This window comes from Lynx canadensis, chromosome F2 (assembly GCF_007474595.2).
Source record: "Lynx canadensis isolate LIC74 chromosome F2, mLynCan4.pri.v2, whole genome shotgun sequence".
NCBI lineage: Eukaryota > Metazoa > Chordata > Mammalia > Carnivora > Felidae > Lynx > Lynx canadensis.
This window is the reverse complement of record NC_044320.2, coordinates 27894825-27902708: the sequence shown is the minus strand read 5'-3', so window position 1 is coordinate 27902708 and position 7884 is coordinate 27894825. Positions and strand designations below refer to the sequence as shown.

At 34.8% G+C, this 7884-nt stretch overlaps 1 non-coding gene across 1 annotated transcript; it reads right to left on the bottom strand.

Moving 5' to 3' along the window:
* Nucleotides 1-3633: 3633 nt before the first annotated feature.
* On the bottom strand, nucleotides 3634-3704 carry LOC115506581. Its single transcript, XR_003966433.1, has one exon. It is a non-coding gene; the product is annotated as a small nucleolar RNA SNORD56 (small nucleolar RNA).
* Nucleotides 3705-7884: the final 4180 nt, after the last annotated feature.

Below are 7884 nucleotides of genomic sequence, written 5' to 3'. Positions count from 1 at the left end.
ATTGATAAATTAGACTTTACTTAAAAATCCCATTACCGTTCAAAAGTTTCAGAATAATTGAATACATATTTTTTGAAAAAAAATACTAAGCAAATTAATATCTGCATACCTGTTGCCCCAGATATTATTTTACTCCTTCCTGGATCAGGGTACAAAGATTTCTCTACTGCTTTAAAAAAAATTTAATGATATAATGCCAATAAAATAAATGTGTAATGTAACAATTACTGAAATGCTGAATACATTTCATGCAACCACAATTGTATTTAAAAGCTATCTCTAATTGAACTGGATTACAAGAGTTGATGCATGACTGAATTTTGAAAATATTTCAAAGATACTCATATATTCACACATGCATACACCTATCTCTTCTTGCAAGGTAAAACTTTGTATGCTATCGTATTAATTAGTTCCTGGAACAATTTTTAAATATAATCCTTCATGCTTTCACATTTTTTTTGTTTTATTACATCTGTTTCTATTAGGATCCCCTTGCATTTCTAGCAGTTTTTTCATTGTATATTAAGTTCCTATATTGCTTATACATAGTTTGTTGATTTATGCTATTTGTAAAGTGTGGCTTGTACAGTCATTGTTAATGTTTTTGTTGTTATTGGTATTGTTGTTTATAAATTGAATAAAGTTCTTTCTATCTCTTAACCCAATTTGACTAGAAAGTCAGATATTTTTAAAGAAAGGTTTAGTTTATTCACCTTTTGAGTAATAATCGACATATCTCTCTTTATTCTTTTAATCTTTATTTTGAATGATTAATTAACTTACTGTTACATTTTCTCTGTATATTTTCTAGATTCATCAAATTTCTAATCATTCTATTGTTTCCACTTGCAAATTTGGATATTATTTCAATATTACCATTTCAATCAGGGATAACATCACTCACCCATCATATTAGAGAAATTTCTATATTATAAGAAAATTTTATATTATTTACCCCAACAAATATACCTTTTCTCCCCTCTATGTGCTTTATTTTTCTTCCACTTTTTTTCTCTCAAGTTGCTTTAGATGTCTCTTATATTTTCAAATAATTTTTTTTTCTCAAATAGAATGCGAACAATGTAATGATATGCTAAGGCCTTTACTTTTCATTAATTCTAATTGTAATCTTTATCCTTCAATGTATTACAATACTTCACTCTTTTATTTCTTTTTACTTTTATATTATCGATATTTATGACAGTATTTTCTTCAAATTTAGGCCTGTTTGCTTTATTTGCATAGGAGGAAAGGCATAGATTATTAACAGGGAAATTTAAATAATGTGGGAACCGTGGATGAAGAGGTAAAATAAAACTCAAAAGTCATCTTCAAATTTGACATTTTTTAGAGCTTAATCTATTTTAAACTATTATATGAATGAAAACTATCTACAATGGTCACGAACTTCACTATGTCTATTACATTTATTTGCAGATAAAACATGGAAGCCAGTGAACAGTCTTGCATGCCTTATCCTTAGAATAATAAAGTTTAAAATTCAAGTTTAATATTCTAAGGTTCAAATTTAAAATATAATTCATAATATATTGCAGAGTCAAGGAGTATCATATACTTTACATTTTCTTTCTGATATTATCAACAGTCACTAAAATAATAATGCTACATTTATTTAGTGGTTGCTTTATGCCAGCCATTTTTCAATATGCTATAAACTGATTAACTCATTTCATCTTCCAAAGAAACTGAATTAGCACTATTTTTATCATTACTACTTTTTTTTTAACGTGTGAGGAAACTGATGCACAGGGAATTTAGGAAGCTTGCCTACTTAATTTCCTGTGGCTACTAGGTACAGAACCAGTACTTGAAGTCAGCAGTCTAGCTCAATATCCCATACTTTTAACCACTGTTCAATATGGCTGCTCTTTTCTCCCTAAAATTTCAAATTGGCTTATATTATATTTTTTACCTGTGTCAAAATTTTTTCTCAAGCTTTTTATTATATGATTTGATCTACTGAGTTTCATTTTCTTCACAGGCCTTTTTTTTTTTTTTTTATTTTTTAAACTCTAAGACCTGTCTATTCCTGCTCTTGTCAGGACTGTAACCACTCTAAGTACATCGTATGTCTGATTCCTGGAACTCCCTTCACTTCTCTACTGGCTTGGAAACAGTTTCCTGGACTGAGCTTCTCTTCTCTGTTTACTCTTTAGTATTGCTGAAATCCAGCACTTCTCAGAAACAATCCATGGTAGATAAATCTTCCCAACCAAGTCACTTAATGACTTCTGGCAGCATACAGGACTAATAGTATAGTTCCATAAATAATTCTAATTTTAAAATTATTTTTCTACCAAACATATTGTCAACAGATCTGGTTTCTTCTAAGGTCTCTTCCCTTAGCTTGCGGATGGCTACATTTTCCATGTCTTCACGTGGTCTTTTGTCTGATGTGTCTTTAATTGTCCAAATTTCCTCTTTTTGTAAGGAGGAATGGATTAGGGCCCCCTAATAGCCTAACTTAATTTACTCATTTCTTTAAAGGCACTATTTCCAAATACGGGTGCATTCTGAGGTATTGGGGTTTAGGGCTTCAACATATGAATGTGGGAGAGATACAGCTGAGCCCATAACAACTGCTAAACAGTGTTTCATGGTATGAATGTACCATAGTGGGTTTACTATTCACCTATCAAAGGACATCTAGCTTGTTTCCAGTTTTTGGCTATTACAAATAAAGCTGCGATAAATGTTTGTGTGCAAATCTTTTAAAAAGTTTATGTATCTTTAGAAAAAGAAAGCATGAGCGGGAGGGGCAGAGAAAGAGGGAGAGAGAGAATCCCAAGCAGGCTCTGCACTGTCAGCCCAGAACCTGATGTGGAGCTCCATCTCACAAACCATGAAATCAGGACCTGAGCCAAAATCAGAAGTCAGAAACTTAGCCGACTGAGCCACCTAGGCGCCCCTGTGTCCAATTTAAAAAAAAATTTTTTTTGACATTTATTTATTTTTGAGAGACAAAGGCAGACAGAGTGCAAGCAGGGGAGGGGTGGAGAGAGGGGGAGACACAGATTCCGAAGCAGGCTCCAGGCTCTGAGCTGTCAGCACAGAGCCCCCGTGCAGAGCTCCAACCCAGGAACTGTGAGATCATGACCTGAGCTGAAGTCCGACACTTAACTGACTGAGCCACCCAGGCGCCCCACCCTGTGTGCATATTCTAATGTAAACATAATCTCTCTGGGATAAATGTCCAGGAGTATAATTGTTGAGTCATATGGTAGTTACATGTTATTATTATTATTATTATTATTATTATTAATTTATAAAATGTATACTCTCAAATTATCTTCCACAGTGGCTGTACAATTTTACATTCCCGCCAGCAATATATGAATGATCCAGTTTCTCCACATCCTTGCCAACATTTGATGTTGTCTCAAGGATTACATTTATCCATTTTGATAAGTGTATAGTGGTATCCAACTGTGGCTTTAATTTGTATTTCCCTATTTCCTAATGCTGTTAAACATTTTTTTCATGTACTTGTTTAACATCAGTATATTCCTTTTGGTGAAAATTCTCTTCATGGCTATGTTCATCTTCTAACTGGTTTGTTTGTGGGGTTTTTTCCCTTTCCTTAACCTCCTTTCCCCCCCTCTTATTTCTTCACTCAGACCCAAAATATCAATACTCACTAGGTGAACTGTTGTTAACAAAAAATATTGTTATCACTGTAGTTTTTTCCTCTGCTTTCACTATTGATTTTGAGATTTCATTACACATTTTAGATACCAGTCTTTTGTCAAATACTTGACTATCAATATTTTAGTGCAGTGCTTGTTTTTTCATCCTTTTAAAAGGGTCTTACACAGCTAAATTATTAATTTTTATGGTGTCCCACTGCATGCACTTTTTTCTTTTTGTGGATTATATTTTTGTGATAAAGTCAAAGAATTTAGTCCTAAATATAGGTGTTTCAGGACTCCTGGGTGGCTCAGTCAGTTAAGCGTCTGACTTCGGCTCAGGTCATGATCTCATGGTTTGTGAGTTCGAGCCCCACATTGGGGCTCTGTGCTGACAGCTTGGAGCCTGGAGTCTGCTTCAGATTCTGTGCCCCCTTCTCTCTCTGCCCCTTCCCCATTTTTGCTCTGTCTCTCTCTATCAAAAATAAATAAATGTAAAAAAAAATTTAAATGTAGGTGTTTCACTTTTGTGCTTTCTTCCTAAAAGTTTTATAATTTTTCACATCATATTTTAAACTTATATTAAGCCTATTATCCAATTTTTGTATAACATTTGAGATTAAGGTCTAAGTTCACTCTTTTATCTACAAATGTCTAACTCCTCCAACACCACTGGTTGAAAAATCTACCTGGCTTCCACTGAGGGTTTTTTTTTTTTTACACTTTTGGCAAAAATCTGTTAGGAATATTTGTATGGGAATGTTTCTTGGTTGTGTGTTCTATTCCCTTCTTCTGTATCTCTTCCTAACAGCCTGCAGTACTTTCCTAATAGCTTACACAATTGCTTAAAATCTCCTTCATTTTTTGTTTCAACATAAATGAAATCAATTTCTCTCCCTTACTACATTAGTCTCTCTCCCTATTGCAACAGTCCTGAAAGAAAGCCTTCCTTGTCATTTTTAACCAGAATCCAGGGAAATTTCTCTTTGACACTTTGTACAGCTTTTATAGTGATTGCATCATATGCTGTACTATGTACATACATACACAGTCTACTGGTGCCATTTTGCCAGTTCGAGTAAGTGTAGAAACTTTAATTGCTTTATGTAGTTTACCCTTTCCATTTATAATATAAATATCTTTAATATTCTTCCATATACTTTAGCATCCATACCAAGAAATGTTATTACTTTTGCTTCAACAGTCAAAGAAAACTTAACTCCAGAAGAGAAGGAAAAGCTGTTGTATTTAACTCTAAGTTTGTTTGCCATATTTCTTTATCCTTCCTTAGGTTTCAACTTTCCTTATTTCATTGTTTCCTTTGTGTTTAGAGAGTTTTATTTAACCATTTTCTAGGGTAGGTCCATTGGGGAAAAAAAATCTCTTACCTTGTGAGAATGTCTTGATTTCCTCTTAATCCTGAAGGATATTTTTTCTTGCTATAGGATTCTGAGTTGACACTTGAAAAATATTGTGCCACTTCCTCTGGCCTTTTTGGGTTTTAATGAGGAATCCCCTGTCACTTGAACTATATTCCCCTTATAGGTAAGGTGTCATTTCTCTCTCACTGCTTTCCAGACTCTTTTCTTCGTCTTGAGTTTTCAAAAGTTTGACTATGATGTATCTTGGTGTGGATTCCTTTGAATTTATTCTTAACATTTGTTCAGCTTCTTGAATCTATAAGGTTTAAGTATTGTGCCAAATTTGGTAAATTTCTGGCCACTAGTCTTTGAGTAATTTGTGCAGCCATATTCTCTTTCTCTTCTTCTTCTAATACTTTAATTACACAAGTCTTAGAACTTTTATTGTGGTTCCAGTGGTCCTTATGGCACTGTTCACATTATTTTCCGTCTTTCTGTTTTCTGTTTTCAAGTTCACAGATTTTTTGCTGTGCCTCGTCTATTCTAGTGTGGGGTCTATCCATTGAGTTTTATTGTTTTTATCTGCTATTATATTTTGTTGAGATGCTATGTTTTTGCTAAGACAATTATTTTTCAATTACTTTGAGAACTTTTCTGTACTTTCTCATCATGACATTATTATGATTGCTGCTTTAAACTCTTTGTCGGACAATTCTAACATTTTCATGATCCTAGTGTTGGCCTTTATTGATTTCATTGTTTCATTCAGTTTGAGATATTTATGGTTCTTTGTATGACAAGGAATCGTTTATTAAAGTCTGGACATACTTGATGTATTATGAGACTTTGGGCCTTATTTAAGGCTTCTGTTTTAGTTGATTTCCTTTGATGATGCTCCTCCCAGATAAAGGGAATGTGTTGACTCATTACCACCAGAAAGATTAGAAACCACAGTCTGCCCAGCCTCTGTCAATGCACAAAAAAGGATACTTTGTTATGGAGGTCTCTGGCTCCTCATTAGGCCTCCAATGATAATCTTTTGACTGGAAAAATTAGTAATCTATCATTCTTTTTTTTAAGGTTTTATTTATTTTTGAGAGAGAGAGTATGAACAGGAGAGGGGCAGAGAGAGAGGGAGACAGAGAATCTGAAGTGGGCTCTGTGCTGACAGCAGCGAGCCTGACTTAGGGCTTGAACTCACGAACCAGGAGATCATGAACCTAGCCGAAGTTGGGCACTTAACCGACTGAACCACCCAGGCACCCCAGTAGTCCATCATTCTTATATCTCACGGATACCCTTCAGGGAAAGTGGCCTCATAACTCATGGGTAGAAGTAAAATTTTTGACACTTCCTTGGCCTTTTCTCTCTTTTTTGTAAGTTTTTAATTTAAATTCCACTTAGTTAACACACAGTTTATTATCAGTTTGAAGTGTACAATTCAGTGTTTCAATACTTCCATATAACACCCAGTGCTTGTTGCAAGTGCAGTCCTTAATCTCCATCACCTATTGAACCCATCCCCCCTACCCTCTGCCAGTTCCCCTCTGGTAACCATCAATTTGTTCTCTGTAGTTAAAAATCTGTTTCTTGGTTTGACCTCCCTCTGTCTCTCTTTTTCCTTTGCTCATTTGTTTTATTTCTTCAATCCCACATATGAGTGAAATCATATGGTATTTGTCTTTCTCTCCTGGCTTTTTGTGACATTAACAGCAGGGAGGAGGAGTGCCTCATTATTGATATTGGTTTAGAAATCCAAGCTTCTCTTATAATCCCCATAAAATCAAGAGTGGCCTTATTATTGCCTGGTAGGATTGAAAGACATGGCTCCCAATTAGGTCTTCCCTCACCCCACCCCACTGGGGGAGTTGGGAAGCTTTGTCACCGTGTGGTGATGCTGGAAATCTAAGATCCCACTTGAACTTTGCTGACATGTGCTATTTAACTAGAGTAAAGCTTTATTTTTTCCTAAAAGTTTCTGTTTTATCAATTTGTCCCTTTTCTGGATCTTTGGCTAAAGATGCAGACTTTTCGAGGAGTGTTTTGTTTGCCTCTATGTGTTGGTATTCTCAAGTGGCAGCTTCTTCAGTTCCAAGTTTGGAAAATATGAGACAAAAAGAAAAGCCAGGAACCAATAATCATGCATTACTTGGGTTTTTATGTCTGTCATCACTCTACCTTTTTCTCTTTACCTCTCAGAATCTTCTTATGTTAGTTTCACATAGAATATCCAGGATTTATAGTTGTATGTAGTGGAGGGAAAAGAAAAAAAAAGTACTTTACTCATTTTTCTCAGAAGCAGAAGTCCTCAACTTTTTAAATTAATGAATTCTTTTGTAATTTTTTCTTCATATCGTGGGTGTCCTTCATGGTGTGATGTTCTTGGTTTTGGGTGGATGGAATGTATATAGGGTTATGTGGTGAACAGTCAAGTTGCTAACTTTTATAACAGATGATACTTAAATGACAGTCACAGATAGCTTTCTTGTGTTCTTTTTTGTGCTAAGACTCACTTGGAGTGGGATTTCCAGAACTAGAAAAACCATCAAGAAAGGGATAGTCTCATTATACATACATTGCCACTAAAGTTGCAATCTTATATATTTATATTAGTCAGTTTTCTGTTGCATTAAAGATGAATAGCAAACAACACCCAAACTTTGTGGTTTATAACAGGAAATATTTATTTTTCTTGTTCTTTGATCAGTGGGTAAAACGAAATTTGCTAATTAGCTCTAGGCTGTGAGTCCATTAGGGTTCTATTCCACATATCTCTTCCTGGGACTAGTGGCAAGAGCATGCTCTTCTCACAGAGATGGGAGAAATACAAGATGGCGGAACCATAAGAGTCTAAGCCAAATCACCCAAGCAAA